Raw genomic sequence first — 21,152 nt, 5'->3', positions numbered from 1 at the left:
ACACTATGACACTATGTATTTTGTAAGATGGGGCATTTAGTAGACACATTCTCCTTTAATCGAATTTTTTACTGAACTGTATGTGTGACTATCTTTGGTCAATAAATACAGATCTGTGATGTCATACTGGACTTTCGTTGATTGTTTTCGAAGCAACTATTCCCTACCCTTTCATTTCTTAACAGAACGCAGAATTTCCAAGCTAAACAGTTTGGGCGAGCCATCGTATCCCCAGCTCCCGAGTAGACTTTGATTAGATTGAGCCAATCAACTTATCTTATTACCCAGATTTTGGTTATTGGTTCAGGGATGGACACTTGACTCAGTGTGGCTCTAAGAGGAGACATTTGCTGAGGGTCTCTGGGTTAGAAATCTTTTCTCTCTTTCATGGAAGCTTCTGGAATTGATGCTCTTTCCTACCTCAGGTGGTTTGGCATAAAAAGGTGGGATTAGAAATCCAGTGGACATTGCTACTAACAAGAGATGGGGGCCTAGCTGGGAATGAAGCTATTTGGAGCAGAGCTGAGGGTGCAGCAGAAAACAGAAATCAGAGCCTGGACTCCACCAGGAACCTCTGAATCAAACCACCCCTAAGGCTTGTCAGACTTTTGTTAAGTGAGTCAATAAATTTAAGCCCATTTGAGTCCTATTATCTGTTACTGACAACTCAAGCATCCTAAATAATACTATCATTTAAAATAATGATATAATATCCTATTACATGGATGTATTAAAAGTATTTTCATGCCTACTATCCAATTTAATCTTTAAGCAGTCTTATGAAGTAAATAAGTATCTATTTGGCAAGTGGATAAACTAGGGTCTGGAGGGGACAACTGACTTATCCACAGCTAGTTAGTGGCAGAACCAGGCTTCCTGACTTTTTGAGCAGAGCTTCAGATAATCTGTTATACCTTAAGGCAGAGAGATAATGGATCAGTAAATAGAATAATTCTGAAGGATGGGACCACATCATTAGGCTGACAGTTAGGATGTAAAAGTGACCTGTCATGTGAATCAACTGTATCTTGGATTTGAACTTAGGATACAAGGCATGAAAAGGTTTAGAGATTAGAGTGGTGGTCCTCACACTGTAGTCTGGGGACTTCTGAGGGTTCCTGAGATATTTTAAGAGGTTTATGAGGTCAAAACTGTTTTCATAATAATGTTAAAATATTTGTCTTTCCCTTCCCATTCTCTCATAAGTGTACAGTGGAGTTTTCTAGAGGCTACATGGCATATGACATATAACAAATTGAATGCAGAAAACAATATGAAAATCCAGCTGTCTTCTACTAAGCCAGACATTAAAGAGGTTTTCGGAAATGTCAAACAATGACACTCTTTATACTAATTTTTTGTTGTTGGGAAAATACAGTTATTTTTCAACACTGTATTATTTATGTTAACACATAATGTTTTTATTATTTTAAAAAATGAATTTATAAAAATTTTTTTTTCAGTTTTAATTTTGAATACAGCAGGTATAGGTGATATAACCTACATGATAAAAGCTGTTTGTGTCCTCAATTATTTAAGAGTGAAAAGTGTTTTGAGGACATAAAATTTGAGAACTGTTGGATTAAAGAATAAATATGATTTTCAATTAAAGTTCTTGCAGAAGACTCGGTCAGGCAAGCATGGTTTCTTTTTGGCTTCTGACACCTAGACTCTGGGCACAAAATACAATGTGAACTGGAGATTTAGCCATCAAAGGGTAATATAATTAGTATGGTTTAAACCAATTTGTATAACTTTGCCCAAAATTTCCCTTTGGGATTAAAATGAATATGTTGTCTACTTTGACCAAATTGATCAGAAACTGACTATCTCTGCCCAATGAAGACACCTAAAGCCACCAGAGTTCTGTGTGGAGAGGTCTCTCTCTAACTGACACAGTATGTAACAGTCATGGTTTCTGGTGGCAAGCAACAGAGGCTGACTCTGGCTAATTGGGCAGAGAAGTTGTTTATCAAAAGGATATTGGGGGTTCTCGAAATTCTTAGGGGAAATGGATAGCCAGGCTTGAAGCAAAGCTTCCGGGAGCAATGAAAATATCACTCCGAAGCACCGGACTAATTGGGGACCCACTGCCCCTGCTGTCACCTCACCAAGCCCTCAAGAAAACGACCGCTGCCTCTGTGCCAAGGGCTCAACCTCACAAACACTGTCAGGCCCCTTGCTACCATTCTTGCCAGCAAAATAGATCTCCCAGAAAATCTTTCACCTTGAGTTGCTTTCTTTGGAATCAATGTTTATAGGAATTCGGCTCTGTTGCTGCTACCAGCTGTAAGACCTCAGGTAAGTCACTTAAACTCTCAAAGCCTCAGTGATCTTGTTTGTTTCCTTGGGTAGATATGATGCTTAGGTTAATTTCCAGGATGATGATAACAAATAATATTGTGTGGATCTAGTAAGCACCCAATAAATGGTAGCCATTAATATTACCAATCTTTAGGCTCTGTAATAGGAAGACATTTTTCCCTAAAAGGGGAAGGGGAAGCTGAGGCCCGGGGACCTGCATAAAATGTGAGCAAGAGCTAACATCAGGATGCGCTTCTGAGCTCATTGATTCTGGGTCCAGCTCCTACCCCGTTCGTAAGCCTCCTTACCTCCTAGTGCAATCGAAATATGGCAGAAATAATAAAGATCTAATATTAGCAGGCTATTTTTGGGTGGGAAGATTCAAGGAGAGTTTAACTTACCTTTCTTACCCTTTTGAAAATTTACTGAGTACATAGTGTTAAAAAACAATTTCTAAAAAATTTAGATAGCAGTAAAGCTGTTTTCATTCAAAGATTTGTCTCAATTTGTGTTCCCCGCAAAGCTGAGCCTGAGATCCTCACCTCAGGGAGCAGGTAGTTTCTGCAGGAGGTGATCAAAGTCTAGGTCCTGGTTTTTGAACGAACTAGGGGGCTTAATTGAGATGAGCATTTCCTGAGTGAGGATCAGTGATCAGGATGACCCGAATAACCGATTCCACGGTGAAATGAGTTTGGGAGGTGCTGGGACAAAGAGGGTGCAAGCATTTTTTACTGCCGGATGTCTCAAGGCCTTCACCCAACTGATGCACACTGAGAGTCCCCAGGAGGGACACACAGCCCCAGTCCCTATCGTGACTCCAGGAGGACTTGGAGGAGGACTTGGAGGATCAGTACTCTTGTGAGCACTTTGGGAAATGCTAGATGATCTCAGAGGTTCACTTGGAGCTATAAAGCTAGTGATTTCTATAATCTCATGTTCCCCAAGTCAGCAAGATGAGGAATCATGTTTAAAATCATTTTCAATACCAAGAAGTCAATTATGGGTAGAACTGGAGCTCAGACCCAAAGCTTTTGAGCCATTTCCCCCCGTAAATGTGAAGAAGGCAGGCCTTATGGGTTGAATAAACTGTGTCACCCACAAAAGTTATGTCAAAGTCTAACCCTGACACCTCAGAATGTGGTCTAATTTGGAAATAGGACCTTTAAAGAAGTAACCAAGTAAAATGAGGTCAGAGGGGTGGGCCCTAATCCTAATGACTATGTCCTTCTAGGAAGGGGACATTTGGACACAGACGCTCACAGGTGGAGGATGATATGAAGACACAGGGAGATGTATGTGAAGGGGACGGCAGAGACCGGAGGTGTGACACCACAAGCCAAGGACCGTCCGGGCTGTCAGAGGCCGAAAGAGGCCAGGGAGGATCTTTCTCCTAGAGGTTTCAGAGGAAACATGGCCTTGCAGCTGCCTTGATTTTGGACTTCTAGCCTCCAGAGCTGTAATATATTTTGGACTTCTAGCCTCCAGAGCGGAAATAATATATTCCTGTTGCTCTAAACCACCCGCTTTGTGATGCTTTGTCACAACAGCTCCTGTAAACGAATGTAGCAGACTTGACACGAGCCCTGGACTGTTGCTCCCAGGCTCTTTGACAGTCAGACCCAAGTCTGAGCTCTGAACACCTGTGGGGAAAGTTGCTGGCCTCCCCTGGGCGACAGCGCTTCCGTTTAAGAGCTGAGAGCAAGGAGAGCTGCCCTGCTTCTCTTGGACCCTGTCTCCTTCGTCCCTTGTCTTCTTGCCTCACCTCAGCAACTAACCGGAGAACTTAGAGGCTCACAGACCTTTTCATAAACAAACAGAGCCCCTTTAGTGTTCGCTTTTCTGGTGTGTCTGGGCTGGGCTGCTGGGCCGTGGAATGTGACCTCCCTCTGTGAAAAGAGCCAAGAGCGAGCTTTGCCAGTGGAGTTGGCAGGTACTGAGCTGCCCCCAGTGCAGACACCTTTTGTTCACATTTATTTGTGGAGCCCTCCTGGGTGCTCACTGGCTCTGACCAGGAATGGAGCCTCTGACTACATGAGTTACTTCTGCATTGTCATAAGACCTTCCGAAGACATGCCCATCAGAGGTTACCGATGGCTTGAGGGCACACAAACCTATTTAATCCCTGCACTGACTATAAAAGAGGCAGGGCATCCCCATTTTACTGATGAGAAACCTGAGGCCCAGATGATGACAGGGCTTTTCCCAAGGTCATAGAATTAATTCATGGTACAGCTTAGACTTTCCCGAGAAAGGAGCTTCACATGGGAAGAACTGGATATTGACCTGAGAAAATACAGGTACAAGCCAATGGGTACCTGGTGGGCAGACAAAGGAGTGGCTGCCCAAGGGAAGTGTTGAGAAATGGGAGTTTGGGGGCCAAAGACCTCAGCTTTAGAGTACCAGGTTTGAATCTAGATTCTGCCAAATATTAGCTGGGTAGCTGGGCAAGTAGCTCTCTCATAAACAAAGAAAATAATTGTACCTACTTCATTAGGCTGTTCTGGCCAGTAGATGACAGGATACGCATATTTAGCTTGGCATCTGGCTTTCTGAGAATTGTTCAGTGAGTCACAGGTATGATTGCGGTGGTTGTTATTCACAGCTTCTAGTCACTCTGCACCTTTGCCTGGAGTTGACCTGGTGAACGCTTCTTCCTCTACGGTAAGTAAGCCCAATTTTGGAAAGAAGACAACCATGCTGATGAGTGCTTGAAGGTCAGGAGAGGCTCTGGGCAGCTTGTGGGAATTGAGGAGTAACGAGGGATCCGAGCCCACAGAGGCAATTTCTGCAGCTTACTCTAAGGGCCTATGAACAGAACAAAACAAAACATGGTAAGAAGTTTCCAAAATGCTCTCAAGTGCTGCCAAGCCTGAATCTGTTTTCTGAGCCACACCGTAGCAGCTTCATTGTCCCCTCCCCTTCAGAGGCAAGGCGCTGTGACCCTTCGGGGCAAGAATTTATTCTGAGAAGTGTAGCAACTGTTAAACCATGCTTATTCTCTCAGAGAGGCTCCTCGTGGCTCCCACTTCTGTGCCCTTGTGCTGAGTTGCGCCAAACAGTGAAGAAACAGGGTTGAGAGAAAATGCAGGGCCAAGAGTCTGCTCTGCTGAAGGTGACTGTTAATCCCGTGGTCCCTTAGGTATTAAGTAAGCGACATTTCTGCTTCAGTCTGGCATCCTATTGTCTATACTTTACGAGATGAAGTGAAATTCCTTCATCTGGCCTTCGAGACCAAATCTGGCCTCTGCCTTCCTCTGCAGCCTGTCCCTTGCCGGGTCACACATGGACCCACATCCCGGCCGTACCCAGGACCTGCAGTTCTTCAGATGTCTTTGCTTGTGCCCATGGGAATGACTGGTGTAATGGAGACACAGTAGGTGCTCCATGTGTATCTGTTGAATCAAATTGTACTTTACCTTTCTCTCTTGTCATCTTTAAAAAACACAATAAAAATAAAGACATAGACAAAAATAGCTATGGAGACTCTGCCTTAAACAATAGGGATGCTTGAATAAATTTCTGATGCTGCCATGTGCATCTCGAGCCAGGACTGCAGGAGGCTGGTTCTAGAATTAAGAAGAGCAAATTGGAGCTGTTGCCCTGCCCTTCGTCTGGCAGTGAGTAGTCCTAGAATGGCATATACCACCGATCACTAGGCTCCATTCTTTCGCCTGCCACCCCACATTACTTACTCAAGGGGAGATGGGGCTACAGAAGAAGCCTGGTATGCCAGAGACTATGGAGGTTAAACAACATTTTGCAAAAGGCATTTGCCTTTCTCTGTAGTAGACCAATTCATGCTTCCCCTGATGGTTAAAACCATTTTGCATATAGGATTCTTGGGTTAAGAAAGACTCGTTAACCCGAGTAGCCTTATGGTGTTAGCTATTATAGGGTCTATGTCAGTTCTCAACTGGGGACATTTTGCTCTCCCCTTCCCACCCCCAGGATATTTGGCAATGTGCGACATCCAGAAATGACTTGGGGTGCTCTTCCCCAGATCATCTCATGACAACGTAACTGGAGCCTCCTTGGAGAGGTCTTCCTTGTCCGTTTTATAGTCGCTATCTGTGATGATCATTTCATTTAATATTCTTCATAGCACTCAACAATATCTGAAATTATCTGACTTTTTGCGTACTTGTCTATGTCCCCCACTAGGAAGTAAGGGCCATGGAAGCAGGACTTGCGCCTGTCTTGTTAACCCCTACATCCCAGTGCCTCGGGCAATGGTGGGCAGCGGGAAGCTTCTGTCCTTGGTGGGTGAAGGAAGGGCTGGAGGCTGTGTTCCTTTCTGCTCATCCTCATCTATTTATCTTTCACTACCTGTTTAAACTTTACCTCCTCAGGCCTATGCAACTCCTTCCTTTTTTGACTCCTCCTGGCACTTTCTAACTTTGATAGACTTCTATCTTCCTCTCTTGCATATTTGGATTCTGGAGGCATTGTGCTAACCTTACTGCCCTACTGTAATCTCCTTAAAACAAGGGCTGGAATTTACTCTGATCGTATTGCCTGGTCTCTTTCTACAGTCCACACTGCTACACAGTGCTGCCTAGATAAATGTTGACACCTGTTGCATTGAATTCCCCTTTGATAGCCTCCTCTTGTGTGGACAGGAAGCTTCCTTCTCCTTGGGTATCTTTAAGGTAGAGACACAGTCTTTAGCAAACTATTTTTCGCACCTAGTGAATTCTCAAGCAGACAAGTGATTGTTAAGGCAAGAGATTGTTGAGTTGGGCTAATTTTTGAGCTCTTCTAAGTGCATATTCTCAGCAGAATCAGAGAAATTGTGAAAGGATAAGTAGAGAGTCGCAAAAGTTACAAAATTCCATGCTATCGAAGAAATGTAGTTTCTGATCTTTGCTCAATTGCTCTTCTAAGCTAGGTTCGAACAATGTTCTGAGACTCTCTTGTACTATAACAATTCCACCTAAGTATTAAATGCAAGATAGTTAAAACCAGAAGGGACATTAGAGACAATCCAGCTCAACTCTCCTTAATAAGAGATGAGGAATTCGAAGCTTCGGAGGAATTGTGTTTAACATCACGCAGAGATCAGCGGCAGATGTGGGCTACCCAGGAAGGCCTCCTGACCCTTGGTCAGTGCTATTTCCGTCTCAAAGTTAGTCCTTCGTCCCAGTAGCTCTTCGGATGCTGTCACATAACATGTTTCTTCCCCTAAGCTTCAGGGTTCAATCCTTTATGCTCCCTGGCTGGTGAAATGGAGACCTGCCTCCATGGCCTGATTTCAAGGACATCAGGAAATCCTCCCCCCAGCCTCCCTGGCCTAGCATCTCTCCACTCCCCAGCCAATCACTGCTGCCAGAAATCGTACCATAAGGGACAAGCTACTTTATATCTGGACGTAATCTGTCCTTAGACCAAAGGTTGCAACTTCAAATGCCTATGGGGCCTGAGCAGGTACTACAAGTGGTGAGTTGGCACAGGTGGAGCTGTGGGGGTCTGGAGAGCACAGGCCATGTCCAAAGGGCCTAAAGGGGTAGCTATGGCTCCACTCCAGCCAGAGAGGCCATACATTCTGTGTTGTCAAGAGAAGCCAGAAATGCAATTTTTTTTTTCATTTGAACTCTTCTGAGTTTTAAGCATTGGCAATAACAACAACAAAACTATTAAAGTACTAAAAATTAACAAAACAAAACACATCTCCTTCTCCAAGCTGGATTCGATGTTTTACACAGAAACATGAAGCCACCCATTAATTCTTTCCAATAGATGGGAGATGAGAGAGATCAAAGAAATAAAATGTTTCCTCAGGGAACTGCATGGAAAGACAAATTTGGGTGACAAGTGCAGGGCCCGCAGTGGGCTGAGGCCAGTGAGGCACCTAGGGTGCAGAGTTTAAGGAGGCGCTGACTCTCAGAGCTGGCCCTGTTCTTGCGTGACTGAAGAGAGAGAGCCTCCCTACATTTTGCACCCTAAGGGCCTTACTCTTTCATCAGAATGTGAGTGTGTGCATAGGAGGAAGGAGAGCCAGACATGTCAGGGGAACTGTATCGATGGGTCGGGCTGAGTGGAGAAGACCCCAGGGAGTGGACAAAGTGTGTGACGGCCACAGAGGCCAGTCTTACAGGCAGTGTGATTCTCCTCTGACTTCTCTGGCATGGAAGAAGCTGGGCAGAGTGTGTCCTGTGCTTATAGCTCTACCGTTTGCTTCCCTAATATTGCCACACCTTCTGGAAGCCTGGACTCAGTCCTGCCCCCAAGTGACCTCGGTGGAAAATGTGAGAAAACAAGGAGCAGCAGCTGTTTTTATCTCCAAATCAAGCAAGGAAAACAGTCGTGGACACTGTGCCAGGGTGTAAGGCCCCAGTCTGGCCCTGGAGCTGGTGGGGGACAGGGAGTGTCAGCTAACTCAGAGGCCCCAGAAGCTTGCATAGGCCTCTGCCTTCTGTGGGCCCCTCCAGGGCGTGTTGCCCTGGTCCATTCTGACGAGGGGGAGGCTGGGCCTTGGGGGACCGGCTTCCCTGCCTCCCTGCCTCTGTGTGGTGCTCAGCAGGAGTCTGGAGGAGCAAGACTCTGAGCAGCTCTACCTGCTGCTTCGCTGGCTTTCCAGCCAAATGCCTACGGTTTGGGCCCAGTGTTGGGGACAGATGGCTTTGCTCTGGTGTTTAAAACAGAGGGGAGAGACGTGGTGTTAACATTAAAAAAATAAAAAGAGAGACGACAGGGGAAAGGGGAGAGGGGAGAGGGGAGAGGAGAGAGAGGCTTCTCTTGAAGGCTCTGACCCTGCTCGCTCCTTCTCAACTGTCAGAGAATCAATGCCTGACAGGGGCCAGCAGTTAGCAAGCAGCCCTAGGGAAACGAATAGGCAATGTCATGGGAGGGGGACCCATTATCCCCAAGATGTTGGGAGGATCCACATAGCCTCTGCATGGGGGTCTCTGGGACCCCTCATTTACCTGCATGCTTGCTGTTTTCACACCTGTAGCAAGTGCCTGGGTTTCCAACCCCCTGGGGCTGCTGGAGGGACGAGGAGGGGAGGGAGGGATTCTGGGGGATAGGAGAGCTGTGACAGCTGTCTGCAAACGCGGGATGTTTGAAAAGCTGTCAGTTGGGAATGAGAAAGAAAATAGACTTCTCTGGGACCCTAGACTATATAATTAGGACCAGAGGTGGAGCCAAAGGAGACACATTTTTCTGTTAATATAAACAAAACAACAACAACAAACCCAACTTTTTTTTAAACCATCAGAGATGTCTGCCAATTGTTGTGTCTAGTCTCATGACCTCCTCAGAGCAGCCTCCCATGAACTCCTCCCCCTGTGCCTCCATTTAAATTTGATCCTCCCCCCAACTTAGTCTGTGCCATCAATCTGTTTATTTTCTTCAAGTTACTTATCCAAGTCAATAAACATCATGCCTACCACCTGCTCACTTGTTCAGTTTCTGTCTACCAGTCTTAGAGAGAACTTCATGAAGGTGGAATTCTGTGCCTTGTTTGTCTTTGCTTCTCCCGTGCCTAGCACAGGGCCAGGTACATAGCAGGAACTCAATAAACAGCTATTGACTCTGAATGAATGAAGATTAACTGATACTTCAGGAGGAAATGAATTCCCTACCACTGGAAGGATTTAGGCAGAGCTTGAGTGGCTAGTAGTCAGGGATACTAGAAAGCCCTCCTTCCTCCTTTCCCCTGCTTTGGTTAGTTGTGCCAGCTGCTGTGACAAACAGATCCAAACTATGTAATGGTTCAATCATAAAAGAGAGTTATTTTTGCTTATGTAAAGTCTCAGATGGCTGTTTTGTTTGGGTAAGCAGCTCTTCTCTAGGGAGTGGTTCAGGGACTCAGGCCCTTTTCATCTTGTGGCTTCATCATCTTCAGTATGTGGCTTTTTAGGTCACTGTGCTCAATGATATCAAGCAGTTAGAAGGAAAGAGGCAATTGCATCCCATCCCTGGAAGAGGGACACATCCCTTCCACGCATCTTCCACTCCCTGGCTGGCACTCTATGACATCATTTTGCAGAGTTTGGAAGATGGCCCAGGAGAGAGAAGGGATGAATGTGGTTCATAATCCGTCAGGCTGTCCCATGCTTGCATGTGGGCTGGAGGTGGGAGCAGCTGGCTTCTGGGAGCTTGTTCAGTTCCCAGCATTTATGTTTGAAGGTTTGTGTTTCCCTTTCATAATAACTTAGCATGTAAAGAGAAGTCAGGTGTCTGTCACCTCTCTTTCTGTCTTAGCTTTGTCATTCTTTTCCCTTTTGCTCAAGAATTCCCTTAGGTTATCTGGTTGTCATTATGAACACTGAGAACATTTGCTTAGGCAATCATAAAAATGCCCAGAGACCTGTCTAGGAATCTCAGCTTTATTACTCCCTAGATATGTGGCCTTGGGCAAGTGACCTAACCTCTCTGTGACTCTACTTCCTTCTCTGGAAAATAAGAACAGTAACAATAATAATACCTACTTTGCAATGTGAGGCTTAAAAGAGCAGAGGTCTGTGCCATTTATGGTGCATGTACTCTAGGTCATTGTCCTAAGTGCCTATTTTTATCATCTTTTTAAAGTTTTCACAGCAGCTCTATGAAGTAGATACTATTATTAGCCCCAGTTTTACAGAGGAGAACACGAGTCACTGAGAGATAAAGCAGCTTGCCTAGTCATGCAGCTGATAGGTTGGGAACGGGGACTTGAACAAAGCCATCCAATTCCAGAGCCCACAAGGCCGGTAATAGATGATAACAATGTACCATGAGGTCGATTTTTGTTGTAATTATTGGCTCCAGAGGCTAAGCCAGTCCTAGGCTTACTTATCATATTAGTCACAATTTGCAAAACATTTCACAGTCTATATAAAGTGCCTTTATGGCTCTTAGCTTAATAGGTCTTCACAATAACTCTGAGATACTTTTGCTGTGGTACCCCTTTTGTAGGAGATGAAATGAGTCTCAGAAGGCATGGGTCACTGGCTCAAGGTCACACAGTCAAGGGTCACATAGTCATACACAGAGCTGGCTCTCACACACTGACTTTTGACAAGGCTATTTGCTGGTTAAATTCAAGTCATTATTTGTTAAGCACTTAGAATGGTGTCTGGCACATAGTAAGCAATGATATGAGTGTTAATTAAATAAATTAATTAAATAAATATCATACTCCGCTCACCTCTTCTACAAATATTTCTCTAGCACCTCCTGGGTCTCTTGTCTACCCTAGTTTTCTCAGGCTGCCCTTGTCTGGGCTGGTTTGCTCGCCTTCTCCCCTCACTCTGGTCTGATCTTTTTGGCAGCTCCTTCTTACCATTAAAAAGGAAAAAGTGGCTTCTCGTTGTTCCTGTTTATCAGACCCCTGCTTGCTACAGTCTGATGGAATAGTCTTCTAGAAAGGTATTGTAAACTACCAGTGACCTCTCAAAAAGCTATTTACATTCAAACAAGGGGCTTCAATGAACCCAAAGAAGTGATTAGGGGCAGAATTTCAGGCTTCCGCACAAGCCAGTGGGGAGACATTTTGGGGGTGAGAGGGCCTGAAATCACCAAAACTTGTGAAGGAGGGCTCAGGTTGCTGAGTTTTGCACGAAGTCGTTCTGATGGGAAACGGACAACGCTTCTCTGCCACTCCGACCCCTTTCATAAGAGCCCCTCCTGAAGTGGCTTGAGAAGGTGCTTAACATTCCTTATCAAATTGGGCCCCGAATGATTTCTAACTCATGCTTTTAATGGAACAGACCCAGAAATTCCTACACGATGAGGAAATAAAACTGAAAAAAACATGTATACCTGTATTTATCAGGTTTTATTGAGCCTCTGTTATATGTCAAATACTATTTTAGGTGCCGAGGAGGCAAGGATGGGCAAGCAAGCCCTGGCTTCCTGAGGGCTTTGAGATAACCTGTAAAATGTGTTTTTTTTCAGACCTAAAGTGGGAGCCACACCAGGTGACTCCTTAAAGTCTCTTCGGTTTTAAGACCTGTGATCACATGACATGACAATCTATCATTTTGGTAATTCAAAGAACTCCTTCCTTCTACAAGTAAAGACACGAATGTATGTCTAGGATACATGGGATGTATCCTAGACTTCCAGTCATATCCCATGATTTCTGGTAAGTTCATGGTCATTTGAGTTATTGGTCCCTTGTATGTAATGTGTTGTTTTTCTCTGCCTTCTTTCAAGATTTTCTCTTTGTATTTGTTTTCCAGCAACTTAACTATAATGTGTTAGGCATGTTTCCCTTCTGTTTGGATTTTGCTGAGTATTTAAGTGTTTATGTTTTTTTTTGCCAAATTTAGAAATTTTTCAGTCATTATTTCATTTTATGTATTTTTTCCACTTCACTTTTCCACCTTCTCTCCTGAGAAGCTAATTACATGTTAGATATTTCTATCTTATCCTACAGTTCTCTAAGGCCATGCTTACTGTTTTTCAAACTTTTTCTCCCTTCTTTAGACTGAATAATTTCTATCGCTCTGTCTTCAGTTTCCCAATGCTTTTCTGTCAACTCCACTCTGTTATTAAAGCCATTTAATATATTTTTTTTAAATTCAGATATAATATTTTTCAGTTCTAGAGCTTCCATTGGGTTTAAAAACATTTTCCATTTATCTGCTTAGATTTTCTATTTTATATTCATTAGAGATGTATTTTCTTTTTTCTCATTTAGTATGGCTGTATTAGCTGCTTTAAAGTCCTTGTTTGGTAATTCCAGCATTTGGGTTATCTTAGAGCTTGGTCATCCCTAAAGAATGATTCACATTTTCCTGTAGAGTAGTTCTGAATTATATCCTGGATATTACAAACACTACATTATGAAGACTCTGGGTTCTGTTGTATTCCCTGAAAAATATAGAAATTTTTGTTTCAGCTGGCAATTAACTTCGTTAGACTCAAACTGCAAATTCTTGCCTGTGATGAGTGGTAGCTGAGATCTTGGTTTGGTTTTAGCTGTAAGATGCTATGTGCCTGCTTTGCACATGCACGGTATAGGGGTTAGCCAGAAACTTGGGAAAAGTTTTTACATAGAATTTGGGGCACCCCTTTTCTGGCCCTATCTTTTATTATTTTATATATGTTTTATTTAACTTTTTTCTCACTGTCTAGCTGCTGTGCTTCCCTAGTCTCTGTCCTCCAGTTCTTTAGGGTATAAAGATAGTAAGTTTTCTTTGGAGTTTTAGCTGCTTCTTGTTATATCATTACTTAACTATCACCTAAGACTAAAGCTATAAAAACTGGCAACTCTCTCTGTATTGGTCTCTTTTTCCAAGTTTTGGGTTTTCTGCAAAATACATCTACTTTCATTCACGCTCTGGAGCCTTCTAATAGTTGTTTTTAAACATGTTCTCCAAAGTTTATAGTTGTTGTTTGCAGGCTGGTCAGTCTGTTAGGAATTTAATTTGCAATACTTAAATGGAACTCTGGAACTCTGAATATATTAACTTTATATATATCAAACTATTTGAAAAAATTTAAAAAATTCTGAGCCTATATAATGAGACATCAAATTAATGGCATATTGTGTAGGCATGAAAAACAATTAAAACCTAGTAGCGGCCAAGAAACATATTTATAATTAAGTGAAAATTGAATAATATAAAATCACATCTCTACTTTGATTACAGCTGCGTAAAAATTTCTGAATATATGTAAAAGAGAATTGGATGGAAACTTTAAAAAATTAAAAAGTTTTACTTTTTAATGTAGCCTATTCTTTACCTTTTTTTAAAAAAAGGATTTCTGTTGTTTATGCAATAAATTTCAGTACCGTTAAAAATAATTCAGGGAGAGAAATATTAGACTCAAGTGCTATATTGAATTTTGAACAGAGTATTAGAGGAAAAGGGAGATGAAACAGAGTCTGGTTCTGGGCAGTGAGCAAAACTGGGCCAAAGCTTCCAGGAGATGGGTGGAGGAGCAAATGCCAGCTAGGTTTGGAAGCTACATGCACCCCGGGGCTTAGAGCACATTTTCTTCCCTCTGAGGGCCAAGTCCATTGCCCTCATAGGAAATGCAACTTCCTGCTTTAAAGACAAGTAGCTCAGAGTGACTCCAAAAGTCATTGACTTTAAATGGGCCCTACAAAACATAGTGATAACTTTGGGGAAGTGAATCAGAAACATATGGATTAAATTTTGCCTGAGATTTTAATAGACAGAGAAGAACATTCTCAAGGGAACAAGCATGTTTTGGCATTCCTTACTCAAGTTCCAAACATTTAAGAGATGCTGCTGAATAGTTTCTTAAAAAAAGAAACAGCAAAAAAACAAAACAAAACAAAACAAAACAAAACAAAACAAAACAAAACAAAAATCCAAGCCCTCTTGAATCTCAGAACTTGAAAAGCAAGCTGGATTATTGTCTTTTCCATAGCTTGTCCTCAACCACTCTTTCTATATAATGAAGGATTTTTCTGGTATAATACTGCTTCAGCAGAGGTCAAAGAAGAAAAAAAAAAAAGACAACATGGCCTGTGTCCAAGATCTGTCCTCTGTCATTTACCTTCTCTGAAAACTGGGAAAGTTAATTTTAGTGGCATGAGCTTGGGTTTCCTCATTTGTAAAATAGGCTATTATACCTTATTTGTAGAGTTGTAGATGAGAGATTATACCTGCAATAATCTCTTTATAAAATTTCTAGCCCATGGTTAGCCCTTGAGAAGACCCTGACAATTGTTGTTATTACATTGCTAAAAAATCTGTCCATATGACATAGAGTTTTTCTTATTTCCTTAACATACAGTAATTTCTTTCTAGCTAAATTGCTATTTAATTTATTGTTTACATGAGAAGAAGGGAGAAGCTGAGGACTGAGCTAGAGAATTGGTTAAATATGCTATTTTAAGTCGTCAGAACTGGCTTCAAATTCTGCTTCTACTAGTTACTGCCTATTGACTTTGTCAAAGGATTTAACTTCTTTCGTCTGTAAAACGAGAGCAATAACACTCGCCTCTTGGTGGTGTAAAGATGAAATGAAACAACAGATGTAACTTCATTGGATGTAGTAACTACCTGGATGTAGTAATTGTTCAAAAAATGGGAACTAGCCTCACCATCACGATCATAATCATCAGCAATGTTCTCTCACATGACAAATATCTTTTCCTTTCCTTACCCTTGCCTACCTTAAATGTCCCAACCCACTTAGCTGCCCCAAATCACCATCTAAAAAAACATTACACACAAATATACTGGATACTTGACTTCTTCCTTCCTTCCCTTCTTAGGTCAACTCTGCTTACTATTACTCTTCAAATTTACACCTAGTAAACATTTGCAGCTACGTTTGCTGGAAAGATGGTGTCTAACCACAGACTCCTCATAATTAAATTTCTTATTACCATAGAATTGAAAAGTTTTGATGTCATAGTGAATGATCATTGATTGAGCCAATGTTTCTTGGAGAAGTCTGTTGGAGCTAGTCATAGCCGGTAAATGCTGGAAGGCAATTTGAAGGCAACCTTTTGATAGATACTTACTGATTACCTGCTTCGTGCCCAATACTGTATAAATGCAAGGACTAAAAAGAAAAAATGTGTAAGATGAAGTCCCTGACCTCAGGGAGTTCACAATACAAGTAGGATACTAAAGACCACTAAAATGCAAAGAGAGATCTTCCATGGGAAGATACACACACACACACACACACACACACACACACACGTATATATGTATATTATATATATATAATAGTTAGAATAGTATAAAAACTTTGCAGTTCTTACTCAGTTCTGATCTCTAAGCTCTTTCCTCTTTCTGTGACAACTTCCTTAAGTCAAGCTGCTTTCAAAAGGAGTGCTCTGAATATATGAAAACATCCTCCCACTTCACATAATAAAACACCATCCAGTGTATGTGCAGATCATTTTTTCCAATGTTATAGTCACAAAATCAACAAGTTTCTTGTCGGAACATCTTGGTCATTAAAAATACATTAATGGCTTATTATTCAAGATACTGCACTAATACTGCTCATTTCCTATTGAAACTTATTAAATACCTAATCAACTTAATAAAAACCTAATCAACCAGAAGCAATGTTCAGTGGCCATAAAGAGAATGCTCCATTAAAGAAAAAAAGAATTATGACCAAAATAGTAATTATAACACATTGTATTTCTCTGGCACTAAGTTCTTCTAATGGTTGAATGGCTTTGTAATTTATGTAGAAAAGAACTGATGATGCAATTTGTTCAAAAGTAAAATTAAAGGGGTGGGGTAGGTGTGTGTATATGGTGGCGAGCAATACGATCTTAAGGGCTTTTCCGAATTCCTTAGCAAAGAGAGACTGACTGCTAGAAGTCCTCCTGCAATGGATCTCCCTTTTGCCTTTCCCCACTCTTTTAATATCTACATACCTAAATGATCAGAACCACCTCTGAGCCACCTGGCAACCAGAATTCTCCACTCTACTACATATTAGTCCTGTGTCTTTGGACATTCTTAATACTTTATTTGACCTCCAAGCTTAATTATCAGATTTTAAGTGTCCCCTTTTGGATTTCAGTAAAATTATGCTGAAATAATATGTCTTACCTTCCAGGGGTGTGCTAAGACTTAAGATTAATGTATGTGGAATATAGGCACATTGCAGGCACTCAATAAATGGTGGCCTTACTGTTCTTACTCCCACGAGATGAGACTTTTAAGGTCAGAGATTATATTTTATTAAACCTGGTAATTGCAACACTAGCACTGTGTCTGGCACATGGTAGATATTCAGGAATGTTTGTTGTACCCAACTGGAGTCCCAAAGCTGAAGCAATATCTGATCTTTAAGACCACTTTAAGCATCATAGCATCTGGTTCTCTGTGGGAGCCAAACAAATGTTTGCTTTTGGCTAATCAAGTAAAAAGTATTGATTATTGATTAGATATTGGGCTCATTTTTCACCCTCAAGGAGCTTAAAATCGATTTGGAAAATCAAAGTTTATACACATGAAACAATAAGAGAATATTGTCAATGATGAATCTCCATTTTTCTTCCCTGTTTAACACCCATTTCTTCTTTTTCTGACAACAGACCCTGGTTTTCCTTGGAACTGCCACACCCCACTCCATATTCAAAGAAGCTGTTAGCATTCTCCAGGAAAAATATACTGTTATTTCTGTCATATGGCCCTTGGAGCTGCTCATGGAGTCATGTGACTCAGCCCTGACCAACTGCAGCATCACATTCCTGTCTCCACAGAGATTGGTTCAGTGATGGGTAGAATGTCATTAGAAACTTGTTAAAAATGCTCTCTCTCAACCAAATTCTTATAGAAGTTATAGATCATTCTGATAAGCTCAAAGCATATATTGTCAGCAGAACATATGAGGAGACAACAGGCTGTGGGATGTTTACTTCAACTTCTTGAGATGCCCCAGTTCCCTATGGAAAATGCTCTTGGGTCAGTGGTGATGGAACTGGGCCCATCAGGCATAAGCTCCTGACAGGCCTCTGGAAGCCCCCAGTAAGGCATCATACTGTAAAACTGTAGCATCGTGGTTGCAAAAACTACCTTTATCAAGTCTTGTCAATTTCTTAATTTGCCAGTAGCACCAGTATGCAGCATTATCCACAAGTTATGTGCTAATAATAACTAAGTGTTCCTATGCTGGTGCCATAACCATCTAATAATGACAATTATCTCTAGGGTCCAGGAGGAGGTAAACAGAGCAGCCAACAGAAGGCACAGGCCCAAGCAGAGCCGATGAGACAGACTCCTACATGGGAACTCTGTAGAACTTCTGAGAAAGAGAGAATCTGCTTCCTGATGGTGGTGTTCAGAAGACAAAATTCAGTGTGGAGCTGTTGACAGTCATCATGCCATCCCAAGGTCTTGAGAAAAGAGATCTTGAGAAAAGAGCCCACCCAAAGCAGAGAGATGGAGAGAATCATGCTGAGTCCTGATGCTACCATTTGAGCCTCAGGATCCAGTCATGCCAGAAGTGAGATTTACCCCTGGACTTTCCAGTTTTCCAGCTACTAAACTGTCCCTTTTATTTTTACTTAGAACAATTTAAATTGTAAATTGTCTCTTGGAAGCTACAACTCAAAGTGCGTAACTTGTTTTACAAATGTGGTTATTTCAGAGAACGGAGCAGAAATTATTCCTAGAATAACTGGGTTAACTTCTTGAAGTATGTGGACGAGAGACTGGTCTTTGAAAACTAGAAAATTTGAGGTTTTGTACAAAAGGGAGATTCTACATGATGGAATAAATTCATAAAAACAGCATGGAAGAGGATAAATAAAGAAAGGAAAATGGAAACAATCTAGTATGACAGAAAGGGCACTGGACAGAGAGTCAGGCATCTAGTCTTTACTCTGCCACCAACCAACCATGCAGCTTTAGAAAGATTGCTTTTCTTTTTTGGGACTCAGTTTCCCCTTATGTCAATGGACTTGAGGTCTCTAAGATTCTCTCCAACTCTACCTTCTATGGGTCTGTGAAATCTTAAAAGGCTGCTTGCAGTCCCGTAGATTTAAACATCTCCTCAGAGTTACTACTATGCTCTTGGAATGTAGATTCTCTTTGGTCTTTTGTCCCATCCCTGCACCCCATACTTTTCATCCACTTGGAACAATCTGGTTCCCTCATGTTCTGAATGAAATGGAAATGAACGAGCTGCATTCACTGAAAAGCCTTGACTTTTAAGCTTTGACAGTACTTGATTGTGGCCAGAAAAAGCTCATCTTTGAGTGCAGGTAATGAAAGCAGTGGGAAGCAGTGGGTGCTGCCTGGTTACCTGCGCTTCTGTGGAGATTAAAGCACGAGGCAGGAAGGTGGAGGAGCTTTGCTCTTTCTGAGCTGCCTTTCCTTGCCCTCTTCCCTTTCTGTGAAAAAGGCTTTGGCACCCAGGTCTAAATTAAGATCCAAGCTGCGGTGTGTGCAAATCAGACAATGAACTAGCAGTGTAGCCATGCAGCCTGTAGCATTTGCTGAAGTAGTATCATATATCTGCAAAAGAAACATTTTTATGTTCATGATCCAGTGAAGACCAGACACCAGTTCTCATCTGGATTCACATCCTTGGTTTTGGAATGTGCTCTAGGTTAAAACTGTTGCAGAAAGACTTGTAAAACTAGTTAGAACTCTTCACACTGGATGTGAACGAGGGACTTAGTGCAGGTGTATATCCCGGCCTTTCAAGTCCCCAAGTCGCTATCTAACACTATTATGCAAATTTGTTTGTTTATTTACTGCCTGTCACTACCTGGAAGGCAGAGACTTCATCTTATTTATCACTGAATACCCAAACCTGGCAGTGTAATTGATCAATAAATGTTTATTGAATGAGTAAATGAACAAATGTTAAGTCATAAAGGGTTTATGTGAGCTCTTTTAAATAGCCAGAAACATAAATGGTTGTCGTGCAGAATTTTTGATCAGATGAGCAAACCACAGATATCACCCAGAGCTGATAATCCTAACCCCACACAAAGACACTTGACATAGCATGTACCTTCATTGTGGATAAATATACAGATTTTATCTGGCTTTCAGAAGTACTGAAAATAGTTCATGGTCCTAGGGGTTCAGTTTGGGCAACTTGATCTCTTTTAGCTCTTTCATTTTGAGTGTGGTGTATAGAAAAAGATCTGTATGCTTAGCATGTGCCCAAGACTTCTGTTGAGAGAAGCTCTGGTGTTACTGAGATGATGCTTGATTAGATACACCTAGTTGGCCAGGTGAGTCCCTACAGTTCATGAATGTTGGCCTACCGCAACACTTTTGAGAAAAAGCCAGAACTGTTGCACTCATTTTTTGGATCCAGGGGGAAGGAGAAGAGTTGAGAGAGCTGGTCAGATAGAGTGTGGTGAAGGTGTGAGGCTGAACTGAGTGCTGTGAGTCCTCCTGTGACCTCTCAAATTGTTTTAAAGTCACTTCAGTCATAGACTGCTAGTTGTTATTTTTTCTTTTTTGGATGCATAGGATCTGAGTTTCTCATCTGGGAATGTTGGTGTGGGATGAATAGAGAAAGTACTTGCAGATCTGGGATCAAAGACTCCCCATGATAAAGCATGCCCTTGAGGGTTTGGAGAAAAATTATGGTCTCCCACAGGCAGTAGATAGGGAGATGCTTGAGTCAAGGTTATTTGGATGTTAAGGATGGGTGGCTTCAGTTGACACTGGGGTTGCATGCAGATGAAAAAAACTAAGACGACAAGACATTGGTTAAAATAAACAAAAACAAACAAAACACAACAAGACCAAAAGATTCTGGTTTTAGAACTAAATGCCTTGTAACTGAGTTTGAATCCCAGTGGTCAGACCAGTTCTAATGGCCTTAAGCAAGTCAAAAGGCCTGTGAGCTTCCGTTTCCTCAGTCCCTACTTCAGAAGTGTGTCATGAAGGCAACAGGAGAGGAACCCCGTCAGCTCTTAGCACATAGCTCAACAAGTGGTTCGCATTATTTCGAGCTCAAGAGATTTGCCCAAAGCATCCAGAGCAGAAAGTGACATAACGAGGATTAGAACCTGGCCCTCCTGCCATCTCGTTGGCTGTTCTTTTCCCAGAATCTGAGGTTGTCTCCCTACTTTCAAGGTAACAACACAGATGGAAGTGCCAGCTTTATGTTTTCTGAAGGCCCAGCTGCTACTTGATAGAAAACATCCTGTCCAAGTAGCTTTATACAAGCCAGAACATCATGGCTATGTTAAATAATAGCAGTGAATTATGACTTCCTTTGTAGTTATTAGGACAGCACTATACATGGGAAATTGTTGTGGTGTCCTTGCAGAGACGAACGATTTAATTTCAGGGGAATCCCACTGTAATCTCCCATTAGGACCTCTTAGCTGCAGAGAATCACATTATCACCTGATGTCTAACATGACATTTACAGTCTTGAAGCTGTTTGCAGTGCTGATGGGCTGCTGGCTAGAAGCCGTCGCTCAGAGC

General features: G+C 42.1%; 1 long non-coding RNA gene across 1 annotated transcript in view; it reads right to left on the bottom strand.

Moving 5' to 3' along the window:
• Window positions 1–21,152, bottom strand: part of LOC107195286 — a 92,628-nt gene that overhangs the window by 19,082 nt on the left and 52,394 nt on the right. Inside the window, exon 4 of the long non-coding RNA XR_001516386.2 lies at window positions 4,791–5,109. This is a non-coding gene — a long non-coding RNA (uncharacterized LOC107195286). The remainder of the gene's footprint in view (window positions 1–4,790; window positions 5,110–21,152) is intronic.

This window comes from Pteropus alecto, unplaced genomic scaffold, assembly GCF_000325575.1.
Source record: "Pteropus alecto unplaced genomic scaffold, ASM32557v1 scaffold40, whole genome shotgun sequence".
NCBI classification, from domain to species: domain Eukaryota; kingdom Metazoa; phylum Chordata; class Mammalia; order Chiroptera; family Pteropodidae; genus Pteropus; species Pteropus alecto.
This window is presented reverse-complemented; position numbering and strand designations above follow the sequence as displayed.